The sequence below is a fragment of the Geotrypetes seraphini genome, chromosome 2 (assembly GCF_902459505.1).
Source record: "Geotrypetes seraphini chromosome 2, aGeoSer1.1, whole genome shotgun sequence".
Classification (NCBI taxonomy): domain Eukaryota; kingdom Metazoa; phylum Chordata; class Amphibia; order Gymnophiona; family Dermophiidae; genus Geotrypetes; species Geotrypetes seraphini.
The window spans coordinates 399393908-399406036 of record NC_047085.1 but is presented as its reverse complement, the minus strand read 5'-3'; the positions used below and the strand labels follow the sequence as shown (position 1 = coordinate 399406036).

At 42.0% G+C, this 12129-nt stretch overlaps 1 protein-coding gene across 2 annotated transcripts in view; it reads right to left on the bottom strand.

The window, feature by feature from the left end:
- The window catches only part of MACC1 (MET transcriptional regulator MACC1), a 98481-nt gene extending 96838 nt beyond the window's left edge, over positions 1–1643 (bottom strand). For both annotated transcript variants that reach the window (XM_033930926.1, XM_033930927.1), the window contains exon 1: positions 1498–1643. The gene's annotated coding sequence lies outside the window, so the exon portion shown is untranslated. The remainder of the gene's footprint in view (positions 1–1497) is intronic.
- Between the last annotated feature and the right edge of the window lie 10486 nt (positions 1644–12129).

Below are 12129 nucleotides of genomic sequence, written 5' to 3'. Positions count from 1 at the left end.
TGAGCCGGAAGTGAGACACTGCTTGCATTTGCAATAGAAAGGCAACATAGCACCTTAAAGGGCACTGTTGTGAACTTCACAAAAAAGGTGCCAAATAAACATCTTACCACAACCCCCTTATATGTCATGGTGAGCCCCCCAAAAACCTACTAGTCCGACCTGTCTACCACCCCAATAGCCCTTATGGCTGCAGGTGCCACCTATATGGCAGTACAACAGTTTTGGGGGGGTTTAGTGGGTGCATATGTTTCCCCATGAATGCAGTGGTTAGAGTGGCTTATGAGCCTGGGTCCTCCTCTCTATGGTTCACTAGTCCACCCCCAGACTACTTAAACCACTTCTGTGCAGCTCTACTAAGCTTTCCTATGTCAGTTGCTGATGTTCTGGAGGCAGGTGTGTACATTTTTATTCCAATTTTTATGGTAGTGTGTGGGGGGGGAGTGTGGGGGGGTCTGTACTTTATGTCTGCAGTGGTTATCTGGCCACTTTGGATAACTTCTCAGCATTTAGACCTGGTTTTAGATTGCCTAAGTCACTACATATAAGTTCTGTCTAGGCAGTCTCATTGCTGCAGTACGACTAAGTCTAGGTCAGACCACGTCCCGCCCTCACCACTCCTCCTAAAACGCCCTTTTCAGCTCTGGACGTACAGCAGCACTGAAAAGGTCTAAGCTGTTTAAAAATACTTCTAAAACCTGTCTTTTTGATTGTCCAAGTGCCGATTTAGGCAGGATTTTCGAAGTATTTGTGTTTTGATTATGAGTCCCTTAGGCACCAAGCCATAGAATAGCTACAGTACTAAGTATATCAAATTAGTGCCTAACCTTTGGTGCACTATATAGAATGAAGGGATAAATGTAAATCCACACTAAAAATGAAAAGCAAAAAAAATTGTGTATATCTAAACTTCACTTTCTGCATGCTGCACTGCTTTCAGCTGTGTATAGCTGAAATTATCAGAAGCAATTAAGGAAAGATTTATAAACTATAACGAGTTTTACCTCCTGCAAAGTTGTCATTTCTTTAATAAGACATTAACTATTTTATGCAGCCCTCCAAGTACTTACAAATCCAAAATGTGGCCCTGCAAAGGGTTTGAGTTCGAGACTGCTGGCTTGGAGGGAAGACAGGAAAAGAAAAAGAAAACATTCAAACCCAAAACACAGTTTCTTCTGCTTAGTTTTAGAGTCCTTTCCTTTAGGAATGTGGGCTGTTTGCCCAAGCCTGACTGCTTCCCCGTCTCTTTATCACTCAGCTCTTTTAAGAACCCACAGCACTGTAGGCTGCACAGTGTAACTGAGGGCAAAGGGTGAGAAAGAAACCCTGATAATTTCCCGCCCTCCCCAAACTAAATTGCCTCAGTTTGCTCTACCCTTTTGTTCCCCCTCCTTGAGGTTCCTGAGCATGTTGCAACAAACTGTTCATCATGAAAGAAAAATACACAGCTGTTTCCCCACATTGCAGCTTCAGGCTTTAACTTCATTTCCCCTTTCAAACCTGTGTTCCCAAAGAATGTCCATGGGTACTTCGCCACCCTTACTGGCAGATCTTGCTATTTCATCTCTGAGAAGGCAGGGGCAGTCTCTTCCAAAGCTGGCTCTGTGGAAGCCTCCTCAGCTTCAGGCATTTCCACATCAGTGGGCTGTGCTGCTCTCCCTGTCCTCCCCCTAGAAACTTCTTCTCAAGCTTTTATGTTCCACCCTCTCATGTGACTACTGCTTTGCTGGAAAACCCTCTCTCTTTTAGGGTGTGAGTGTTGTGGGCGTGCCCTCTACCTGCTTTGTTCTTTTGACCCTAGTGTGCTCCCTCTTCCTTTTCCCTGAGGAACCTGGGGTTTCCTGGTATTACTCTCCCCCTCCTCCCTTCTACAAACTCTGGGAACATTCAGGTTCTTTTAGCTATGAATATAGGTCCGACCTAGGCTGTGCTTTAGTTAGGGCAGTTTGGTTCTCAGGCTTCCTTGCACTGTGACAATAGATATAAAATATATCAGATTTCCATAATGATTTATTTGTTTTATTTTGAAATCATACAAAACAAAATGGCCTGCTTAGTTGCATTTTTCTGTCATTTCAAAATGAATGCACATTTGTAATGGCTTCTCATGCAAGCTCAGAATATCTTTTTCAGGCTTTTGCACATGCCTGACTTTTATCCATTTGTTTGAGCTGTTTGTCTAAGCAGGTCATCTTTTTGTAAAGCTAGAGCCAACAAAAGCAATTGGCTTAGCAATCTAGCTGGGGAACAATGGAAAATCTAGTCTCCAGCTAACAGAGCTAATGGAAAAGATGTCAGACAAATCTCATTCTGTTTCTAGAACCTTCAGTCTAGTTCTATTCTATTGTTCTTTATTTATCTCCTGCTGCAGCCCTTAACCTCTATTGTATTTCAGTCTTTATATAGCCTATCCTCTATTCATCTGGCTCCTGGTCAAGTCCCCTAAACTTAGCATATGATACCATCTACATATAAGCTGGTCTACTTGGTGGGTGGAATAAATAACAAAAATTATACATATTGTCAGCCTTTAACAGGATCCTAAGGCATGTACCTTTTACAGTAAATCAATAGATCATAATCATTATATTTTCCTACTACTCCTGAGTATCCAGTGGCTCAAAAAAGTGCAGCTTTAGCGCATGGACATTAATGTCAAAACTTTTTCAAAAATCAGTCATTTTATTGCAGTGCTAAAAATGGCCTTACCATATGGGAAAGACCCGCATAAGGGCAAGCTAAGGCCACTTTTTAGCATTGCTTTGTAAAAGGGCCTCTTTATTTCCTAAACCAAAATACTGTATACTAAAGCCTGTTTACAGAACAAGTAGGCTGTCTTGCACATAGAATTGCTTATAAAGTCATTGACAAATCCTCCCAGGGTTTATTTCTTACCCAACCCCAAACACGGGATGCAGCAGGTTAAAGACTGCTTTACTCTAACTCAGGTCTATCCCTCGCCTGGCCACACAGCTTCTAGGAAAAAGACTTCTTACCTTGGCAGTCTTTTATTCCAAGCTTGGACATTCATATAAGGACATAAGCAGTGCCTATGATAGAGGCATATATGGAAAGGCAGTTTTCTTTTTTCCTGGGCCTCATCTGCCAACACTGCTTGAACCCATCCTGGAAACCTCCTAGAAGATCCTTCTTCCCTTTACCGTGCCACCCAGTTCTGTTCCCCTATAGGGATATTAACTATGGGGCTCATAATCAAAAGAGAAAAACGTCCAAAAACCGGCCTAAGTCGGCACTTGGATGAACATTGTCAAAATACGTCCAAGTGCCGATAATGAAAACGGGATTTGGACGTATTTCTAAATGACCTAGGCCTTCATAGTGCCGCTGAATGACCAAATCTAAATGGGGCGTTTCAGGAGGAGTGTCGAGGGCGGGAGTTGGGCGGGATGTGGGCCGGCTTAGACTTAGTCGTACAGCATGTATAACCGAAAGTTATACAGCCCAGCATAGACGAAACTTGGACATTGTAACTTAGACCATTTAAAACATGGTCTAAGTCACAAAAACTCACCTAAAGTCACCAGATAAGCACTGCAAACACATAATACAGACGCCCACACACTACCCCAGTGATCACCGATCCCCCCGATCCCATAAAAATCATAATTAAAATTCAGCCTCCAGATCATCATCACCTGGCAGCCTGGCATAGGAAAGCCTAGTCGTCCAGCACAGAGGCGGCTTAATCTTGGGGGTGGGTTAGGGACCCATGGAGAGGAGGACCCATGCCCATAAGCCCCTGTAATCACTGCATTGATACTTAAACATGTGCAGTCCCTTATACACCCCCCAAACCCTTTTGTACTGCCATATAAGTGGCTCCTGCAGCCATAAGGGCTATTGGGGTGGTAGATAAGTGGGTCTAGGGGATTCTGGAGGTGGTTTGGGGGGCTCACCATGACTATAAGGGAGCTGTAGTGAGATGATGACATGGCACCCTTTTTGTGAAGTTCACAGCAGTGCCCTGTAAGGTACCCCACTATTTAGGTGCCATGTCTGGGTGTTCAGTCCATCACTTTGCAGACCCCTCCCACGTCCAACAGGGCTTGTTCTAGGCGTTTTTGACTTGGACGAAAAGTTGGATGAAAATGTGGTATAAAGATGGACGATTTAGCGACTTGGATCATCAGATTGGCAGGACGTATAGTTAGACAATTTTTGAAACAAAAAAAATTTTGGACATATTTTTCGAAAATGTGTCCTAGGCTGTTTTTTTTACTTTGGATGACTTGCAACTTAGATGAAAACGGACTTAGACGTTCCTTTCGATTATGCCCTTCTATGTCTCAATCTGGGCCCTGCCTCAGCAGACTAGCTGTGCCTGCTTGAACTATTTCCTTTTCACTAGCTTCTTAAGGTGATCCTGTAGGTTGTGAGGGAGTGTTAACATGGGAGACTAGCAACTTCCTAAACACTCCCTCATACACTTTTTATATGCTTTCTGCCTCTGTCATCTCTTAAGCGCTAATTTATTTAGCTTTCTTGTTGGAGAAGTTGTCCCATTCCCTTTATCATTTTCATTGCTCTGTTTTGTACTTTTTCTCTTCTGCTCTATATTTTTGAAGATGGGACAACCAGAATAGCACAAATACTCAACCACCAGAGCTTGTTGGGCTCAATAGATCACTGATTTGTTACAGCTTTTGTGGTACTTATATCCTTTTGTTCTTATGTTCTGAAGTAGATAATTGCACCATCTACCTCAGATTTAAAATCAAGTCACAAGAAAAGGGCCAAATGTTTATTTAATCCAACTTCTGAACTCTCCTAATCAATAGACCTGAAGAAATTCATGAAGCTATATCCTGTTAATAATAATAATAATAATTTTCAGCAATAACAACCATTCTGTGATTGGTTCAAGGAAAAGTTCAAAGGAAAGAAGGCAATATATAGTCTAAGATTATCAACAGAAGAATGCAAATACAGGGATCCTTTATTTTAAACTGAGCTAAGAAATAGACTTAGTGTACTCTTATAAGGGCCTTTCCTGCACTCTAACCCATTTCTAATGCAGCCATCAAAAAGGATTTTGCTATTTTTTTCATTAATGGCTGTGCATTAATGTTAACATCGGTATGTGGTCATTTAAAATAATTACTATGGGAGCACTTACCAACTCCTATTTAGCTGGAGTTAAGGGCTCCTGCATTATAGATGTGCTAACCATTTAGTATGGTGGTAATGCGCAAGTGCTAGCTGCTTAACACATCCATGCCCATTCTCTGCCGTTAACATGCCTACTCTCAAAAAACCACAAAAAAATAATTATTGTGCTCATAGTACATGAAAATGACAAAATTAACATGAAACACTTTAGCATGTCCCCAGTGGCGTAGTAAGGTAGGTTGACATAGAAACATAGAAATATGATGGTAAATATAGTCTAAATAGCTCATCCAGTCTGCCTATTCACAGCATCCACTATCCCCATCTCTTCCAAAGAGATCCCATATGCCTGTTCATGCCTTCTTGAACTCAGACATGGTCCTTGTCTCCACCACCTCTACTGGGAGACTATTCCACACATCTACCACTCTTTCTGTAAAGAACATATGAATTGCCATACTGGGACAGACCAAAGATCCTTCAAGCCCAGTATCCTGTTTCCAACAATGGCCAACCCAGGTCCCAAGTACCTAGCTAGATCCCAAGTAGTAAAACAGATTTTATGCTGCTTATCCTAGGAATAAGCAATGGATTTTCCCAAGCCATCTCAATAATGGCCTATGGACTTCTCTTTTAGGAAATTAGCCAAGCCTTTTTTAAACCCCTCTAAGCTAACTGATTTTACCACTTTTCTGGCAGCGAATTCCAGAGTTTAATTACACGTTTTAAATCTACTACTTAGTAGCTTCATCGCATGCCCCCTAGTCCTAGTATTTTTGGAATGAGTGAATAAGTGATTCACATCTACCCTTTCCACTCCACTCAATATTTTACAGACCTCTACCATATCACCCCTGAGCCGTCTTCTCCACGTTGAAGAGCCCTAGCCACTTTAGCCTTTCCACATAGGGAAGTTGTCCCAAACCTTTTATCATTTTCGTCACCCTTCTCTGTACCTTTTCTAATTTCACTATATCTTTTTTTGAGATACAGCGACCAGAACTGCACACAGTATTAAAGTTGCGATACAAGGGCATTATAACATTTTCATCTTTGTTTTCCATTCCTTTCCTGATAATTCCTAACATTCTATTTGCTTTCTTAGCCCCCACTGTTACTTAGATTACTCCTGAAACTATCACCTCTTAACTTCACCCTATGCCCTCTCATACTGGAGCTTCCTTTCAAATAAAAGAGACTCACCATATGCACATTTATGCCACATAGGTATTTAAACATCTTTAGCATATCTCCCCCTCTCACCTTACCTCCAAAGTATTGTGACCAGCCAGGTATTCTCCCTGCTAAGGTCCCTGTTAGTTCAGGGAAAAAAATAAAAATGAAATCCCGAGGTGGAATCAGGAAGGGGCATATGGTTCCTGAGAGTGATAATTCATCCTGTGACCACCAGAGGGAGCCTGAATTGTGCGAGGAAGAATTAGGTGATCTATCCCCGAGTTACCACCGGGGGAGCCCAAGAGGTCCCAGTAACTCTGCTGACTCAACTAGAGTAGGGCGTTGCCCCAAAGTATTTAAACCTGCAGTTGAGAACAGACAGGGAAGCCAGCTAGGGAGGAGGTTTAAGCCTTTTCTCCCTAGGGAGTCCCCTGGGCCAAGCAGGAGCAGCAAACCCATTCCAATGGAGCTGTTAGAAGCTGGACAAGCTAAGGAGCTGCTGTTTCCAGAGGAAGAACAACCCATGGAGTGTGAGGAAAGTCTTACAGAGTGTGCTCCTGATTTTCCTGAAGCCATGCAGGTGGACTAGGCCTCCACCTACAAACAGTGAGTTGGATTTTACACTTGACTGTTTGGGGACTATTTTTGTTTTGCAAGCTAGGAGTGTGATTTATTGGGAGAGGTTTTGCTAACACCCTGGGAGGGACTTTTGAAAGCCTGTCTAGAGGCCTTATTTTGCAAAACCTGACACTCTCCTATCCTGGCAGTGAGCTGAACTGGCCAGAGGCTTTAATGAACTTTGGACACTAGTGCTACTGAATAAGTGCCATGAACTGTATTTGTGTTTTCGAAACTGCCTGCTTGGGAGCAGTCAGTACTAGCTGAACTCTCAGACACAGCTGAGACTAAGTTAATGCTGAGAGCAAGCCAAGAACTTTATTTTGTGCTGTTTTATTTGCTTGCCTATTTTGGTATTTTTGTTTTGCTGCCGTTTGGGAGCATTCTGACAATTTTGGGCAGCTGTATTGAAGAACTAATTACCTTCATGAAGGAGTGAATAAAATGGAATTATTCTCCTATGAACTACAATTGTTGTAGCTGTGATTTTTGGTTCCTGTTTAAAGTTCAGTCCTGCAGGGTGACTCCATTTCGGGTCACACGCTGGTGTGCTATTATGTGGTAACCACTGGGAGTGCTGTTGAGCCCTGGTCTGGCATTACGCTCTTCCCATCTTTCAGCCTTTATGCTTCCTCTCCTCCAAACTTCATTCCCACCCCCAACTTTTTCTTCCTCTCTCCCTGTCCTTTCTTTCTCCCTGCCTCCCTTTCTTTTTTTCTCTCTTCATGCCCCCTTTCTTTTTCTCTGTTTCCCTTCTTTCCTTCTGTCTCCCTGCCTGCCGCCTTTCTTTCTTTCTCCCTGCCCTCCCCCAAGCCATTGCCGCCACCGTCATCGGGGAACAGCCCCCCAAGTCACCGCCATCGGGTAACATGCCCCAAAGCTGCTGCTGCCCCAAGCTCTCCTTCCCTGCATCGGGCTGACCAGTATTCCTCTCCCCGACGTCAATTCTGCCGTCGAAGAGGAAGTTCCGGCCAGCTAGGCAGCGATTGGCTGGCCCGAACTTCCTCTCCGATGGCAGAATTGACGTCGGGGAGAGGCAGGCTGATCGGCCCGGTAGAATTTTCTGGACCTGGCCGACTGTGCACCTCCCCTAAGGCTGCACCCGGGGCGGACCGCCCCCCCCACCCCCCTTGGTACGCCACTGTCAAAGACCACTTTTTCAGTGATCTTTGAAACTATGCAAAAATTTGAACTAGGACAAAAATGTTGTAGTAAATATTTATTAGTAGATGAATTTTTAGGAACTGGAGCAGTGCTAGTAACCTTCCAAGCTGAGAGAAGTATACCATTTTTAAGACTAAGATTAATAAAGAAAGTAGTCTGTGCCTTTGTATCTTCAACCAACTCGATGGAAGAGGGTCCAGCAAAGGAGTGGTAAGGTGAAGTTTTGTAATGAGATTGCTAAGTTGAGTTAGAAATAGAATTGTAAAGGAAGACTATGGGCTCCTTTTACTAAACTGCGCTAGACGCTAACACCAGCATTGAGCTGGCGTTAGTTCTTGGCACATAGCGAGCCCTTTGTAACCATACCAAAGAGATTTTTGAATTGGACTAAAAGTTTCTATAGAAATGTTGTTGATAGAGACAAGAGTGATCTCAACCCTTTTATCTTTCAGAAATAAGTCTATTTCTTTGACATATGTTAGAATATAGAGGATCTTTGAAGGCTGTTATGTAGAAAAGAGTCTAATTGCTTTCTTGGCATCTGTTTCTGACATTTTGAATTTCTTGCAGAATTAATTGGATTAACATTTGCTTCCTTGAAGGGACAAGTAGCACCATTAGCTTGTTTCAAAGGTCTAGGGCAAGGTAGGAGACTATCCTCCCATGAGGATGTGGCACATTTTGTGAGTAGAAAAATTCATTAATCCTCGTAGTCATCAAGTTTCTCTCCTTGGGATTTGAATCTAGTCTTGTCTGCCCTCATTCTAGCACGCTTTAAACCTCTAAGGGGAGTTTCCTTGAAGGATCTTACTCTTAAAACTGTTCGTCTCATTGCCATTTATTCTGCTTGATGCATTTCAGATTTGCAAGTCTTATCCTGTAGAGAACCTTTCTTGTTTTTTTTTTTCCCCCAATAAGAAAGTAGTGATTCAACTGGTGCCATCCTTTCTTTATTTAAACCAGTCCATCTCTCTGCCTGTTTTTAAGGAAGAGAAAAATAAACAAGAGTTTGCAGTTTTGTATAAGATAGATGTGGGCTAAGTGTTGAAGGAGTACCTTGAGAGGATGGACGAGTGAAAGAAAACATAGATTGTTTTGTTTGGATGAGCCAAGAACCAGCTTCTAAAGCCACTGTAGCTCAATGGATTAAGTAAATGATTCCATCAGCTTATGTTCTCCATGAACATCAGGGTACCTTCAGTTTTATAAGCTCACTTTACTAGAAGTCAGTCCACTTCTTGGGTTGAACACTCTTTAATTCCAGTTCAATAAATTTTTAAAGAAACAATTAGGGCTTTCATGCATTCCTTGAACTATCATTATTGACTGTATTCACAGGCTTGAGATGATGCAGTCCTTGGGGCAAGATTTTGAAGACAGGAATTGCAAGGTTCCACTCTATATAATTTACTGCTTTGATATGTCTCAAGAATCTGGACGGTATTGATAGGGTGATAGGAAGGTTAAATTAGGTCATACATGCTAATTTTATTTTTTTATTTTTGAGTCCTTCCAAACCATTCCAGAAACATCTGTAGTTAATGTTCAGTGAAAAAAACTGGAAACTCACTGGACTAACCCCACCTTTTACAAAACTGTGCAAGAAAAAAAAAAAGACTGTATGGCCTAATCCAGTGGTCTCAAACTCAAACCCTTTGCAGGGCCACATTTTAGATTTGTAGGTACTTGGAGGGCCTCTGAAAAAATAGTTCATGTGTTATTAAAGAATTGACAATTTTGCATGAGGTAAGACTGTTTATAGTTTATAAATCTTTCCTTTTGGCTAAGTCTTAATAATAATATTGTTATTTATAGCTAAAGAGACATATGATCAAGAAACTGTTTTATTTTACTTTTGTGATTATAATAGACATACTGAGGGCCTCAAAATAGTACCTGGCGGGTCGCATGTGGCCCCCGGGCCACGTGTTTGAGACCACTGGCCTAATCCGTCTGACCATGGGAAAAAAGTACATACAGTTACAGAAAGAAATATGTGTATAATGGAAAGATAATGTACAAGTGTGAAGACTGTTATAAAATTGTTTCATTATCAGTCATTATGTCTAATGTGAGTAGGTTACACAGTAGAGAGGAACATCTATCTCACCCAAATGTAAATACCAAACCTCATCAGGCTAACCAGGGGAAAATATGATCTACTATACATAAAACCTGCCTTGACATAAAATATTCTCAGTCATTTGAGTCATCTTCATCAATACAAGAACTAAAATAAGTGTAAGAGAGAATTTTCTGCTTACAAAGTACTTAATCAAATGCATTGTTAATAATTCTTCTCATGCCTTCTTCCTTTGGAAGGAGTGAGATTAAGCTGCAACTTACTGAGCATTTGACTTGAAAGTTCATTTATGATGACAAAGGAAAATTTGCCTTGTTGCCCTCATATTGGGCTTCAAATGCATGCTGGACATTTACAGTGTCTTCTAGGCCTTTGTTTTGAAATAAAACATAATGAGGGAATATTTAAAGTGGCTGATGCTAAAAGAGTAAGACCCCATCAGTGGATTTTTAGTGGCATTGTATAGATACGCTCTAATTCTATAATCTTAGTACCTAAATGTAAGCACCATTTGCACACTATGATATAGAACAGGGATCTCAAAGTCCCTCCTTGAGGGCCGCATTACCCTCTACCCATTGAGCGTAGTATTACCACTCCATGCTCCAATCATAGGCCAGAAAAACCTAGAACTTGTAGAATCTCTTTATTTATTTTGCTTTTTAATTTATTTATTTTTTTTTTATATTTTTAATTAAAAAAAAAAAATTAAAAAGCAAAATAAATAAAGAGATTCTACAAGTTCCAGGTTTTTCTGGCCTATGATTGGAGCATGGAGTGGTAATACTATGCTGACAGTCTAGTCCATGATAGGACTTTGCGTAGGCTCCAATTCTGAGGCCTTTTCCTGGATTAATAAATAATTTTTGCTTGTATTTCTCGCATTTAGTGGGATATAGCCTCTTGTATGAGTAATTGTTATTCAGACCACTTGGGTTGTTTGTATTTAGGTTAGCCCCCTTTTACTAAACCAGAATAGCGGTTTTTAGCGCAGGGAGCCTATGAGCGTCGAGAGCAGCCCTGGGCATTCAGCGCAGCTCCCTGCGCTAAAAACTGCTATTGTGCTTTAGTAAAAAGGGAGGGGGATATTTGTCTATTTTTGTATGGTTGTTACTGAGGTGACAGTGCATAGAGTCATCTGCCTTGACCTCTTTGAAAAAACCCCAGAATAGGAATGATAATTAACATTTTCTCAGCGTACAGTGTGCTTTGTGTTTTTAAAAAAAATGTATTATTGATAGATCATCTTGACTTGGTCATTTTAAAAGTAGCTCGCAAGCCCAAAAAGTGTGGGCACCCCTGAGCTAGAGCGTTGAAGTTGCGTGTTTCTGCCGTAAAGGTCATCTCTGACACAACCGTAAGTTGCATCAGAGACGACCTTTACGGCAGCCATATGCAACTACAACACTCCGGCTGCTGTAAGAAGGCAGTTTAGAAATCGCCGGCCACAGGGCATGGAGGTTTGTCGGACTGGGCCTGTTATACGGGCCCGAGGGGGGAGGAAAGAAAGCTCAATGAAGGTAAGGAGCAGGGAGGGAGAAAGGAAGAAAAGGTGGGGTGGAGAGGAAAACAGGGTAAAACAGAGGGGGGAGAAGGACGCTGAAAGCACATGGGGAAGACAGAGTGGGAAAAAGATGCTGAATGGAAATGGGGAACAGAGAGTGGGGAGAAGATGCTGAAGGGAAATGGGGAACAGAGAGTGGGGAGAAGATACTGCAGGAAAATGGGGAAGAGAGTGTGGGGAGAAGACGCTGAAGGGAAATGGGGAAGAGAGAGTTGGGAGAAGACGCTGGCAGGGAAGAAGACAGAGATGGCAGACTATGGAAGAAATGGAGGGAAGAAGATGGGTGCCAGACCAATTTGGAAGGAGGGAGAAAGGGAGAGGCACAGTAACAGAGCAAATGTAAGATGCAGAGAGAAGAGAGACAGTGGATGGAAGGAAGAGAGTAACAAGAAGATGA